The sequence below is a fragment of the Falco punctatus genome (genome assembly GCF_963210335.1).
Source record: "Falco punctatus genome assembly, chromosome: 9".
Classification (NCBI taxonomy): Eukaryota; Metazoa; Chordata; class Aves; order Falconiformes; family Falconidae; genus Falco; species Falco punctatus.
The window spans coordinates 16,418,008-16,433,530 of record NC_137589.1 but is presented as its reverse complement, the minus strand read 5'-3'; the positions used below and the strand labels follow the sequence as shown (position 1 = coordinate 16,433,530).

General features: G+C 41.3%; 1 protein-coding gene across 6 annotated transcripts in view; it reads right to left on the bottom strand.

Annotated features, from left to right (window-relative positions):
• ARID5B (AT-rich interaction domain 5B) overlaps window positions 1-15,523 on the bottom strand; it is a 124,136-nt gene that overhangs the window by 75,676 nt on the left and 32,937 nt on the right. The window lies entirely within an intron of this gene.

Here is a 15,523-nt window from a genome sequence, read left to right as displayed (position 1 = left end):
AGCACTTCTTTTTATGCTCATTTATCTCCTCAGGTGGGGTAACTGAACATGGCTTTCCACGCATGCCAATGAACACAAAGCAAGAGTATTCACTTTACGTTTTCTGCGGTACTCTGATTACTGAATAACTCAGCTATTTCTTCTGTCAGAGACAAAAGGTCTACTACTTAATCCCATTACCAATACTGAAATCATCTTTCTTACCCTTGAAGTAAAAATCACTCCAGATATTGAAAGAAATGTCAAATCAGTTCTCCCCAACTAAATACGATGGCACAACTCATCTTGATTCGTGTGAGGCAATGGAAATGTTGACACATAAAAGGCTAAATTTTAAGAAGTCTCTGGAAGCAGATATATCACCTAGAATGTCATCAATGCAGATGAATGCAATGCTGCAAAAAAAATCAACATGGCATACGGACTTGGGAAGTACTGTTTTTACAAGCACAGCTCCTGAAAGGCATCACTTTTAAAAACTCAGAACCTTCCCCACTACCCTGACATAGGTGGGGAGATCAAACAACTTGTGTAAAAAAGTAAGAGTAATACATTTTGGTAAACAGCACCGACATTACTTTTCTAGGAAAATAAAATTTATGGCCCTAAAAACTCTTTTGGTCAAAAAGGATGTGGTCATGCTTTTCTTTGTTTTCAACAAGTAGCCCATAAGCCTACACAACAGCGCAACTGAGTCAATTGCTCCTGGGAATAAGGCACTCTCTTCTTTATTAGGAAACTCTAAAAATCAGATCAGGAAAACTGTTCTAGGAATTAACGAGCACATGATCCATCTTTTAGCTCCTCTGAGAGTTTCATATACGCCTGCCTGACAGTTATTACTACTTTATACCTTTGTGTAGATAGTGGTGAGCTGAATCTGTTGATCTGACAGCACTTTTCTTATGCCAGGATGTGGTCAGCTTTTTAAACAGGGTGTATAAAAATGTATGTCCCACGTGCCTTTGTAGTAAACCATTGGTTTCTAGACAAATGTGCTGTAAGTCCCTGTGCGGAATTACACAAACTTTCTACCCCTGACAACTGACAACTTAACTCAAACCCCTGGCATAAATTAAATATATTAATACAGGATTGCTTTATACATGCTTGTGCAACCCCAATGAGTACTTTACGATGCATTTGTTTCCCTTCCTTATTCACTCCAGGTTCAACAGATAAATCTAAGAATGAACAAAGGCTGAATAAACTGAAGATTTGTTTAGTGAAAGACAAACAGAGTGTTCCTGGAACAAAGACTTTTTTTCTCAACCACGCCCACATGAGAAAAGAGAAACCAAAGCAGACCAATCCCTAGTACAACGCCAGCCCAAAGAAGAACTATTTTTTAATTTTAGCGAAATCCAACATGTGCCACTTAATGGTGGGCTTAGTGTGTATTGCTGATTATTTTTCATAGATATGATCAGAAAGAGTTTACTCTTAGGAGGAACAGAGATCAAATTGTGGACCACATCCGTTAAACTCCAGAAAGACAATGTATTTTCTAAAAACATTTCAGATCTTAGAAAACCAAGATGCCGAATTTCTGAATCTCATTTTAGCTTCAGCAGAGAGAACATGGTAAAAGATAATACCTACAGTACGCCGCTTGTAAGGCTCAACTGAAATCACTCTAATCCCATGCTTATATCATAATTGTGTCTTTTAATAACCCCATCCAATGTCAGTTTTTCACTTATTTATATATTTCAGGGCTGAAAACAGAGAAACTGTAATTAGGAGGCAAGGTTCCACCCCTGCCTTCCAAGCGCTGCCTATATATGCATAGATGTAATCCAACAGTTCCCTTTGTGAGGGGTAAAGAGAGCTGGGATTTGGCACAGCCTGGCATTTATGTTGGATTACATGTTCTTCAAGTTGTCTTTGTAAGTAAGAGATGCATGAAATGCCAAACAATGAATCTATGCAAGAACTGACTTTTCAAATCAGCACAACCATTTTTAATATGTAACGCAAGACAATTAAAAGCCCCAAAAGAAAAAAAATAAAGCCTGCTAAAGCATGAATTCCTAACAAATCCATCTAGAGCCAGAACTATTTAGAGAACGAGCACAGAAATACAAAACTGTAACTCTCTTTTTGTTTGCTTGTTTCGGAAACATCAGCCTATAATGTTATTGCTAACCGCCATAATCTACTCTCAACATCAGTAAGCTTTTTTTTTTCTTTAAAAAGACCTTCACACCAGGATTTTATAGAGCTTGATGGAAAAACTATGCATGTTCCTTCCTGTACCTAATTACCTCAACTGCAAAAGCTGCCAAGTATTTTGCCCTTTAGTTCTTTTAATCGTATTAGTGCAAATGCATTTGGATGCCAACAGAAACAAACATTTAAAGATTTTTGCTTAAAAGATTCCAAATATGTACGAGGCTAGTGCTAGGAAAGCACAATCCACTTCTTCCCAGAAAACACAGAGTTATTTCTGTGGAAGAAATATGAATTTGTGCCTCTTGTAAGACTAAATGTCTAGTTTTGACCCAATTTTTAAGTAAAATAATGTCAATATGAACTGCTCTCACAATGATTTATGCTACCTTCTGTTACTTTATTACATTAGACATTCCTTTCTCTAAGCTTTATACTTTTCGCCGTGCTCCTAGCAACCACATAAAGGCTGAGCACCAACTTTACATGCCTGGCACCCTTCCAGGCTCAACTGTTATTGATAATTATATTGAAGTTTCAATTTAATTGCTACTCTGTTGTGACACAGAATATTTTTTGTAATTAGGCATTTCCCATTTTCTGTCCATTCATTTTTTGTATTACTGAAAACAATTTTTTTCCCCAGAAAAAATAAGCAGAACAATGATACAGATAAGGGTACGTACATCTGTTACTATCATTACCAACATGGTAATGTGAAGGAAAGAAAAAAAAAATTAAAGGAAAAAAATTGTGAATATAATTTCTCGGAAGGTAATTTTCTTTTCAGTTTAAGTGCTCTTATTCTTCTTACAGTTACTCAATGATTTCCTGTTCTAATTACAAGACATTGTACAGAAAGTAATTTTTAAAAAGGAAATGTACTAGAGCAGGAGGCTAAATAGCGTCACTTGCTTGGTATGGTCTGAAATTCCAAACTTTTACATCTCTTTTATCAACCCTCTGCTCTACCTTTGTGCAATATATTCTACCACAAATCTACCATCTCTTCTGAGGCAGTTAACTCAAATGTATACATCAAAGAGGAGAACACACTTGCAGTTAAACTGCAGGCAAAAGAAAAAAAAAATTTTTTTCCTCCTCACTGTAGCTGGTAAATTGGAGGCAAGCCAAGCCTAAGAGTGGAAAATATTAAAAAGTTTTAAAAAAAAAAAAAAAAAAGGAAAGAAGAAAGCTTGATTAAAAAGCGAGAGAAGAGATATTCAGTTCTAAGTCTAAATGAATAAGCCACAAACTATTTCATAAAAACATACTGTGACGTAAATTACACATCAGTATTGCCCTGTTGTGGTTATTTTGAGAAATGGCTTGTACTGTAAGTCAGCTGGTAAAACCCCACCCTTAATGATTTTGTAATTCTCCATACAGCAATCAACTGGAGCAGTCATGAAATTGCCAAGAAGGAAAACAGACAGAGCTGTAGAGAGTTTGTAATAAAAAGATAATGTACTTTTAACATAACAGAAGTAGAAGATTGGTTTTATTAACTAAAAAAACTACTTAAAAGGTCCCAAGCTTGCCATTTGTTTTGATAAATGTTGACACAGATCTTCATAAGATAAGCAATGGAACTATCAGGGGAACCAGATAAAATGGGACAATGCTTTGGTGTGTGGGTAGCAAATTGAGCAAGGGAGTTATTTGGAATATAGAACAAAAATGAAGGAAGTTGCAGGGTTCTGTCCGTCAGTCTCCTCCCTGCCCTCACCACCCTGCCTTCCTTCATTACTCTCAATTACTAAGGGGGTGTCCCAGACTATGCACATATTATAACCAGCTTATCATTGCTTGTATGCATGGCTTTGACCATATCAATATGCAGCAGATGCAGAGGTAATGGAGGACACATCTGGATGTCTGGAAGGACTGGGATTGGCAAGGGTTAGCTGTGCTGACTGAATGCAGCTGTGACTCCCAAGGTGGGATGTCTCTTGACAGCTGCAGAGCAGTGTTGAGGTGGAACTGCCCTCCCAAGACCCTCAGCAACCCACTGGAACACACATGATGGGACTCGTTTCATACTATACTGCATTTTCAGTTTACAACAGTTGTGTGGATCCCTCTGCAGTTAGAGATATCTCCTTCCAACCTGCTGTTTTGTAAGACATGGATCAACTCACTCTCTGGAGGTACTACTCTCCCATCAATGACTACTAGCTTAGTTTAAAGGCTTAACTTGCAGATCAAATTAAGCGAGTGAAATTAATTCCACCTAAGTGACAAAGCAGTCTGCCCTATGCCAAATCAATGGTCCAAATGCAAGCTAAAAAAAATTCCCTCCCAGTTGACACACTTGCCATCAAGATCAAAAAGGTTGATCTCACCTGTGGCAATGGATTTTGGCTCTTCCAGCTCTTAAGACAGGAAACAGTTCTCTTTCCTTTGTTCTACTCCTTTGGCAAGGACTTTCTGCAGTATGGACATGAGAACACTGGTGTAGACAAGACAAAGACGTGTGTAGCTGACCCTTCAAAACCAATGAGTGCAGGTCAGACAGACTCTGCACATCTCAAAACTGCCTCTTTTAATAACAACCCAAAGCGAGATATCACTGCTTTCCAGCAGGCAGAAACAAAGTTGTTACATAATTACCTAAAATCCCAGAAGCTCTCAAAAAGTCTAAAAGCAACAGAAACAGCAGAACAATGGAAGAGTAACCAGGAGGAAGAAGAAATTGGGTCTTTATTACCCAAACACCTTTAAGAGGAATCATGTAATGAGAACACCTTCCCTTACCACTATCCAGTCATTATCTGCCAGCCACCCCCAAATCATCGCCCCAATAACTGCAGCTGTCCAAGAAGCAATGACAGCTACATCTCGGGGTATGAGAGAAAGCATGGCTCTCCCAACTCACGGCACAATTATGTCTGGCTCTTTGACCACTTCTCACACCAAATCCTCCATGCAGAACCAAGGCTAAGAACCCCAGCAGCAACCAACGTCCCTTTGCACCAGGCTGCTGTGATCAAGGAGCAACATTTGAGGAGTTCAGGTAGCAGCAGCAGCAGCACAAAATGACTTCTCCATGCTCTAGCACACCAATCCACTCTCTCTCCAGTAATTAGGGAAGACTTATAAAACACAGCTCTTCCGATCCACCTTGCCTTTTCACTCCCATAGTCTTTGTTCACTCTAGTAACACCACTTGGTTTGCTTTGGCTGGCTAATTAATCACGAGACCTAAAAATATCAATCTAAGAATCATATTTTTGTCACAGTTAAATGCAAATACTGTAATAATTTAGCCCCATGAGATGGGGCAGGAAATCTGTGGGTTTGGGTTTAAATAAATTTGGATGAATTATTGACACAACAGGGATACCGCTTTGTTGGCAGGACCCATGCTACTCATCCTTGCTTTGAGAATCCCCCTCTATTTGAATGCTAATGCAATCAAGAACAAAGGCAACGTGTTGCAGGATACGGAACACAGTGATTACATTTATGTTTACCAGATAATGACGATGTTAACAAGTTGCCTGTAATTCTTACGTGGACGTTTGCCTGTCTGACTTTGCTTTTAAATTGATCAAAACACAAAAGCCGGACATTTGCCTGTCTGACTTTGCTTTTAAATTGATCAAAACACAAAAGCCATTTCTGCCAATATAATAAAATGCTCAGCCTTTCTGCATGTATCAGATGTTTCTTCCCTTGTAAGGACGAGACAGAGCTAATTCTCAGAATTTCGTGCTACTTCCCCAGCCCTCTGTTTTCTGTCATAGTGCCAGCAAAGCATCACCCGTTCAAAGAATTCCTAAGATTAGTTTAACATTTGAAAGAAAGAGAATACTCACAAATCTACTGGAGATTGAAACCACTGTTAAACCCAACAGCAATACAGCCATTTTTTAAAAAAAGAAAAAAGCACCATCTAATACATACTTAAAGCACATGGTTGAAGTACATTTTACAGTTGGTGATTTGGATCCAAGTTGTTCTAGTCCTACCTAATGGGAACTAAACAGACTATGTTGATTGATGACTGACAGTATGTCCATATAATTGAATCCTCCATAATATTTCTTTCGTTAAATCACTTTGAATTTGAATCATAAATCCAATTTTTGAAGAAGACGAAAGAAATTTAATACTGAACAAGTTTCCAACCACGCATTCAACATTCTTTTTCAGACCCTAATCCAATATTCAGCTCCTCATAACTGCAGCTTCTACCCTGCACTCCCAGGATCCTCCTGCACCTTAGGAAGCAGGTTTATGAGGTGTTTCTAGACTCAAAAGAAGAGTGACTGACAATCGTCATTTCCAGCTTTTATATAACCCTTCCATCCACAGGCCTCAAACTGCTTTATGGAGATGAGTAAAAACTATTATCCCCATTACACAGAGAGACAAACTGAGACAGAGAGCTTAAAGGATTTATTCTACAGCATCAAGCAACTTAGAGAGCAAGGGAGAGCGCAGACTGGCCAGGCAGAAATCCTTGTTGGGGGTGTTTCTGGGTAAGTGAGACTTTCCCAAGTTTCCCTGAAAGGGAAGTGGCAATCTCTGGCCACCCCAGCCACCCTGCCTGCCTCCACCAGAGACAGGGGATGAACCAGGCAGGGGCTCTGTACTGAGGCTTCTCTCCTACCACAACTGTTTTCCCTGTCCTACACAATCCCAGTCACTCCTTCACTTTATTTGGCTGCTGCCCACCTGTGATTATCTTCTCCCTTCATGGAGGGTTTGCAAAGCAGTGGTTCACCCTCCTGCCAAATGGCAGGTGACTGCTGTGATGATAGCTGCAGGAGCACGAGAAAAGTAAGCTGATGTTGGGGACGCAGCCAAGTTCAGAGCTGGGCTGTGAAATCATCTTCCTGCCTCTCAAAACTTCCTTCTCTCCTTATTCCTCAGGTCACAGGCATGGGCCAGCCCATGTCCAAACAGCCACGGATGGCTACAGTAAACCACTCTGATATAAAAGGTTTTTAAACTGCCCTATTAGCTTTCTAAAGCAGATGGAGACTGGGGGAAGGGGGAGATTGATTGTAGAAGGGAGCACATGCTGCCTGTCCTCTTGAATGTTCTGGGTCATGCGGACCATTCAGGTTGAATGTGCATCAGCTTTAAAACAAGTATTTATCCTGGTTGTCCTGGTTACTGATAAGCAGCTTCAATTCTGCTGATAACAAAAAGAAGAAAGAATTAAAAAGGGGAGGGGGGCTGAAAACATAATTTGGTAATATGACGAAGCCAAGAAGAGGAATTAAATCATACTAAACAAGCCAATTGTACTGTAAATGGCTCTGCCTCTGTATTTGCTTTTAAATCATCTAAGGCTCTAACATGGCAGCTGCTTCAGTTTTAACAAACAAACAGTAAAAATCCCTTTTAATAACGAAAGGAAATAATGATATACTTTGCTTTAGCTGAATTCAAACATAATTTAATTTTTCCTGAGGTGAGATTTGCACAGGGAACAATCAGATAATAAGTGTTATCATTCTCATAGACAAAACTGAACCAGCACTTTGCAATTCAAAGTGCTATTTAATGCACCATTTTCAGCAATCTCTGAACACCATCCAACATAGCACTGAACTACGCTTCAGTACTTACACATAAAGCCTGATCCTGCAAATACTTGGGCACGGGAGTTATGCTGCTGTTGCTGAAGTTACATGTTCCCTAAAGTGCCTTCATGAAGGGGGTCACATCCAGGAACTTTTCCTACACCACCTTCTCATATTCTTTATTACTATTACTACAGTTATGTGTCTTGGTCTCTTTTTCTTCTGAAGTGTAGCACTACGCAGAGAAAATACTGGAGAATAAAACCCGCTCCTTTTGCAGAGAAACATGCAACTAGAGCCACTGGCAAGAGGGGGGCACATATTTTTACGGCAATGACAATTAACCACTGGAACAATGAGCTCAAAGACATAACAGGTTCCCCAATCCAGTGCTCAAGACTGAAGCTTTTTTCCCTGAAGATATTCTCTGGTCTGATGAGTTTTAAACTTCTGGTCTGTTACTTGTCCTCTGTGCTGAAGAGGTCCAGGACAAATTCACACTTGCTTGGGAAAATGTTAAGGCATGAAAAACAGGAAAAAATGGAAAGCCACTCAGAGTTAAAATGAGTTACTGGGTTTAATATCAGAGTAACTGGGTCTCCTGTCCTCTCATCTCTCTTTCACCTCTGCACACCATTCAAACACAAATGAGAGGCATACACAGCTTTGCTTATAAGGGACTGTTACACCACCTCTTCCACACAGCAGAATCAACTGCCTTCATTTTCCACTGCCCACAAAAGTATGAGTCAAAAGCCTTATCTTGGTGTTTCACACGAGGCCCTTTCACTATCATTCTGAAAATTCAGAGGAACTGCGCCCTCCTTGAAATAGCAATAGCAGAAGCTGCCGGCCCCAGAGCTGTGACATGAGGGGTGGAGGATGGAAATGGTCCAGTGATTTAAACAGTTGAGCTCCGCTTTTGACGTTTATGCCCTCTTTGAAACCCTTAATGAAGTAACAACCCCGTTAATTCTTGCAGGGTATTTAGTACACATAAAAACTGCATTATCTACTATTTACAATTTACTACACACAAGCAGTATCTGGCTCTGTATAAAAATAACAAGCTCACTGTAACCCTCCGCTCCCTAACCATACTGCTGATTTCTTTGACACATGGAGAAGTGAGAATAATTACATTTTACTGAGTGCGTCTCATTACACTGATTTAAGTAAGATTTCCAAAGCTGCAAAAATATGCTTTTCGATTTCATTTGTTTCTAGCAATTCACTCTGAATACTGTTAGTAAAACCTTCAGAAATCATCATCAATATGGACAAAAATTGTACCCTTCTCATGTGGACATTTGACAGAGGGATAATAGGGTCTAGAAAGACCACAGTCAGACGTTGCTTTTCTATTTAATGTTTCCTTCTGTGCCAAACATAATATAACAGACAAGTGTTAGAGAGACATGCAGGGGGGAGCCTGAATAGAGAGCTTTAAAAGAGGTCCTTAATAGAGAAGCTGTATGCTTAGTCTTCAACAACATTCAATGGCAATTTATTTGCAGCCATTTTCTCATGTAACCTTTCACACGGGAGCAGGTAAGATACAGCACAAGACAATTTGTCAACTGCCAGATATGAACAAAAGAAAGCATTTTTAATAAGCTTCAGTGGCTCCTTGTATTTGTTTTGCAACATGTTAATAACTTTCTTGGAAGCCAATCAAAGACAAGAAGAGAAAAAAAGTCAAGCTGGGAAACAAAAACCACAGTTAAAGAATTTTACAGATAAACTTGTGTTATCATCTACTGCGTAATAATGCTTAAATCCAGGAGTCGCAAGGAATTAGATTTAGCACGAAGCCATTTAAAAAAAACCAACCAAAATGCAATTACAGAAATGCTAGCACCGTACGTTTTTTTCCCAAGAGTTTGCTGTCCTTTATCTCATCCCAGCATATTACATACTGGTTCCCCAATACAACCGTACTTTGGTTCTCCTCCTTCCTGGCAAAAAGGTGAAACTCAACCTGAGGACTGCCATGAGGAAAGGTCAGTTGGGAGCTGCCAAACTCCAGGCTACCAACCCAATTCCCCTGCACCACGCTCCCCCAGCTACTCAGGGAGTCTCATCTCCTAACTGAACTTCTCATGTGGCACCAAATAACCCCCAAATTGTTGCTCTGCAAAACCACCCAAATGTAGCTTCAATAGCCGTTACAGGTATATGAGTAAGTCTGTGGTTGCTCATTTAATCCAATTCTGCATCACAGCAAAGCAAACTCAAGCTGAACAGAGTAGTAACAGGAAGAAGGTGTAAAGGAAAAGGTATCTAATGCACTCCCTTGTCTAGGATATGAGGACCAAAACCAGAGCGATATGCAGGACAAGACAAACAAACCAACTGTGCTGAAGTTCAGCAATGCCAGGGCCTTCCTGTGTGACCAAAGTCCTACGAGGTCTTTCTGTGGCACAGTCTCATTTCTGAGGAAAAGGTATTAGTTGCAGGCATGTGAGAGCTTGCGGGTCAACTGTTCCTGATCCCTTCCCCTTCCTGCATGCAAAAGAGGTGCAAAGAGCCTCCTCAAAATGGTATCTACTGATACCTGTGCCAAAAAGACTTCTGCAGGGCTAATTGGATCAAACGCTCCAGTCCCATTTCTAAGGGAAGCATCTTCTGGTATTGACGAAAAGTCAAGAGTGCCTGAACAGGGAGGCTTCACAATCCCAGCAACATACACTGAAAAATCTGATGAAGTGTTAAGCGATTTCATTAACGTTATTAAAATGTAGAAAATTCCCCTGGAAAACTTCACACAGGCTTTCCCGTCTCATTGCACATTACTCATGGCCTGAGAGACGCGTGAGGAGCAAATGGAGAGAAATAAAGCTTCTCTCCAGTCAATTTGGACCAAGTCCTAGTCTTGCTGGTAGGAAGACCAGGCTTGTGGGCTTCAGTGAGAGCAGGGCTGGGTCCTTTGGACTAGATTATTATGGCATCTGCAAGAGAGGTACAAAAGTATATGGCAAGAGAAGATGTGCCCGAGAACAAAAGGAGCTGCCAGTCAGATGATATCCCTCCTTGTTATGATGATGAAAAGACTCCCAGACTTCAGCAGACACACACCTGCAGAGTTTAGTATCCTATCTCAAAATTAGATTTTGCCTTCTAAGGACTTCACAGAGGAGCCTGTCACCCAGTGAAGGGAAAGAATATAAGCATTTGCTCCTCAGGAAAGAGGAATGGCCTTTTGAATAAGAAAGGGCTCCCTGCCATGGGAACCTACCGGCCCAGCCCTATGCTCTTCTTGAGAACTAATACAGGATTCTTCTTCCTCTTCTGCAGGACCAGGAAATCATTCCTATAGAAAAGAAGTCGTGCTACCTGAATTATCTGAAAAGGCCTCAGGTGGAGGCAGGGTGAGAAAGGATTTCAGGACAAGTTATGCCTATGAGCCGAGGAGAACAAGCAAGTATCCTCCCACTCTCTTCTCTAGGCAAACTCTCTTTCCATGTTTGCAGTGAGAATGTCAGTCTTCAGTAAATCTGGCCAGGAAGGGCCCAGCAGTGCGCTGCCAATCTTCCAGAGAACACCAGGCAGCTCCTGTTCAGCTCCCGAAGGGCTTTGGTTCGGCACACATCTGAGTGGAAGGCTTGGAAGTAGAAAACAGTCCTAAAGTACTATCTACTAGTCTGGAACGTGCTCTACTAATAGATAGCACTGTCTATTTCAAAGCACTTAATGGACGCTAATTAGTCCTCAGGGCATTCGTCTGAGGCAGGTAGATAGATAAGTATTATTTCCCCTGCTTTACATATGAAATAACCTCATCAGAGATGTTCTGACTTGCTTTAGGCCACCAAATGAGTCACTGAGCTCAGCTCTCAGCAGGTCCTGGCTCCCAGACCTGTGCTCAGACCTCTCAGCCATACCTCTTTCACAAGTGCAAAATCTTCATTTCAAACGTGGAGGGAGAAAGGAAAAAAGATCAAGGAGGGGTGATAACACTGGGAAAAAATATGCTCTGGGAAAGGAGCTTCCAAAAGAATGACAAAACAGAGCCTTGTATCTACTGAATGCTACATACCAAATCTAGGACAAGGAGAGAGATGAAAAACACTCTTGATACAAAATTGTAAGACTTTTTGTTATATATTCTCTTCAAGCAGTCACAGATATTTACTGTGATTTGTAACCACCACTAATGTCTGTTAAATAGTTTCAGATTCCTACTTCTAGCATGGCCATAGTGTTAAAAGAATGTGCAAGGGCAGCAGGCAGCAGTCCTGGATGCACAGAATATATATGCTTAGTACATACATGTAAATTACATGCCTACACACACAAAAGTTACACTGAGGTGTCATTCCACACTAGAGACCTTTGTGACTTTAGATACCATGCTGCTCTGGTAGGCAGGAACACAAAAATGATGGATTTTATATCTCTTTTGCGAAAGAGCAGCAAATGGTTTCAGCCACCACTTGCCAACAGCCAGAACACACAAGACACCAGACCACCAGACATTAAATGGCACATGCTTCCTCAAACCAACAGCATGCTGCATCTCCCACTGCTTAACTCCCCTTGACCAGTGCAGAGTGAGCTGGGCAGATTATGCCCTAAACTTTTAAGACTCCCAATCTAATACACATTTTTCACATTCCTGAACATGCCTCCCAGTGACACCTTCCCTTTCAGCCCACAGCCCCCCATCCCACTGACTCCTCATGCTCCACATGACCACACTGCGACCCCATGCCTCTGGGCATCTCTCCTCCAGCGTGGCTGCTGGGGATCCCCAGCATCAGGTGGCTGCAGCCTGGTGCTCACTCCCCAGGAACGCCTGCCTCTCAGAAACCTGGACTGACTACCCCTGGTCACAGCCTGCATCTAATCTCATCAGTGCAAAGGAGCGGGATTACCTTTCTTTCAGTCCTGCCAAAGGAATGGCTATGCTGGCCTGTGCCCAGCACTGTTTTCTCCCCATTAACAGCCCATTCACCAGTCAGGACAGAGGACCCTGAGGTGCGGGGTGCTGCACGGACTGCTCCTATTCCAGAGAGGTGGAGAGAGCACCAGCACACACCAGATCCATGTGGAGATGAGAAAATAACAGTAGTGACCATACAAATCTTACGTTTCTTATTCCAGACATCCTTGTCAGTGCATTTCTGACCCTCAACTACACAATTAAGTGAGCCAGGGTCCTTGAAAAAGTGAGCACAGTGTACCAGTCCCCCAGAACATTCACTAATTGTTTGTGCTAAAAACAAACTTAATTTTTTGCTTCTACGGAATTCAGAGACCAATCTTCAGCTACTACAGGCTATGCAAATAATTACTTACTTTTTCAGAGGGAAAAAAATTATTTATACAGTGCATTATCAATCTCAAATGGTGACGTTTAAGCATAAGTTGATGAACTATATGCAGCACAATACAGCTGCTTTGCATTTTGATTCCTTTACTTATAGACCACGGCAAATTAATAACTCAAAAATGTTGTTTCAGGCAAAGTAATGGACACACAATAAAACTATTCATTTCCTCAAAGGTCACTCTAGGAGAAGCATACATTGTTTAGAAGCCTACCAACAATGCTATTGTTCCAAAGAAAAAGTGAAAATACATAATGAGCAGTTAGTGCCTATATCTGCATTGGAGACCCTAGGCTAATTTAAAGTGCAATCTTAAGGCAATCAATCATACTCTAAAATTACTTCATTTTCCAAACTGTTTACACTTTTTAAGTTACAAATCCACTTTCTGCTATTTCAACTCACGATTTACAGCTACAGATTTAGCCTGCCTTGGCTTGCTGCCAAACTCTAGTCATGAGGGAGCTAATGATCTGAACAGATCAGTGTTTTATAATGGAGAAAAGCGCATGTAAATTTCCAGCATGTCTGCAAGTAATCAAGGCATGCTGACTATAAATGAGGCGGCCTCACATTTATTTTAGGAGAAATATCTTAAAGCCCCACTTTTTATCCGGGCCAACAACAAAAAAAAAAAATTAAAAAAAATAATCCTTTTAAAAAGGTACTCCAAGATTATTCCGAATGATTCTAAATGAAACTGCTAGGCAAACAATATGTTAAAGAATAGTACAATAGCTAATTTCCTTTAGTGTTTCTATCTCAACCAGATCATATCCTTATCATGGCAAGCTGGAACATTAAACTCTTTAGTTCATGGAATCAAAACACAAGAGTGCTTCATATTACATTATAGAAAAATGCGCCATTCCCTACAAACAAGGTCAGATTTCTGGAATGCCAAAGGTCTACATTTAAACAGAGCTGGGAGGAGGGGAGGCGTCGCCCACTCCACTCTCTAAAAAGCAGTGGGAAACTAGACCAGCAATTTAAATTTGTTTTAATAGCCAAAATGGTAGAACGAGAGCAAGAAGTCTCTTGAGAGATGATACTTAAATTAAGTATGATCTTTATTGTTTCATTACAGTGGCATAGCCAAATAATGACTTTGTGTTACTGTACAAATAATGCCGGATCCTCATTTTCTAGCGGAAATAATTACTCTATTCTGTCACTTTCTGCTTACCATCAACCTACAGCCCCCTCCCTGTGTAGGCAATGGGTTGTCATAGTTTTGGGGCTGGACCAAGGAAAGTTTGAGATTTTCTCCTATTTTTAAAGGCTATACCAAGGAGGCATACTCTGACCCAAAAGTGGCTTTAAGAATGGAGCTATAAATATTCTTCTGTTGTACTTCATGAAATTCAATCTATCATGATGGATATTTCTGTTATAACATTATTACATGCCTAAACTCAATTGTATAATTGGATAGGGCCAGAAACAATAAGCTGGCATTGCTTTGTTTCAGCATACTACAACTTTAAAATACCTGTAATCATAAATCAACATAATTATTTGAAGTTCTGTCACAAAGCAGAACAGGAAAAAGAAAATTTAAAATAAACTAGCTAGTAAAGAATCTCATTTTACTTTCTGGAGACTGAAAGTTTTTACCGGCTTTGAGTCTCACCACCACTACAACTGGGAAAGTCTTTCTCCTTCCTAGATTGCCTTGAAAGGCACCTCCTCCAGAAAGATTTTGCTTCCTTACAGCTTTCCAACACAACTGGCAGGGCTGCACTGAGGAATCCCACAACTCCATAGTGCAATGGATGCGTCTGCACTGCAGCCATTGAGACCAGGGTAATGGGAAGCCGGGGCTGGAAGAGACAAAGTGATCCGAGCTCCCTGCAGCCGGCCGAGCACCTGGTAGGCTGTGGGTTTAGGGGCCAGGTACTGGCCGTCACAGCTGGGGCAGCTGGTCATGCCAGAAGCCCTGGAGGGAGACAGCTGAAGTCCCTCACCCTGGAAGCAGGGTCAACTGAGCATTTTTTGCCCCAGCTCATGAAATACTTTGCTACTCATCCACGGAAAATAATTTACTAACTCCGCACTGATCTCTCCACACTTCTTACCTCGCCACAGTCAGGAGGATCAAACCTAACCGACCCTTTCCTGCTCTTTTTCTATGCCCAGGACACACAAGTGAGAGCTGAGGGGCAGCTCTGACGGACAGTCCCTGGATTTGAACAGAATTTGCTGCCTGTTGGTTTATTTTTAATTACTGCTAAGCAACTGCCAGCGGGAGCTGGCCCTCGGGAGCCCATCGCCCAGGTGAGACAGAGACCGGAGCAGAGGTGAGCACACGTCCTCCAGTGCCTCCCCCCAGCATATGAAAGCACCACAGTGCTCTGGGATGGACTGCACCGTATTGCGGCAGTAAGAGGCAAAAGCACTGACAGCGGCTGAGACATTTCCTCCCTCCCCTCACCTACAGTTATGCAACAGTTCTCCAAACCTCATCTCCACCTACCT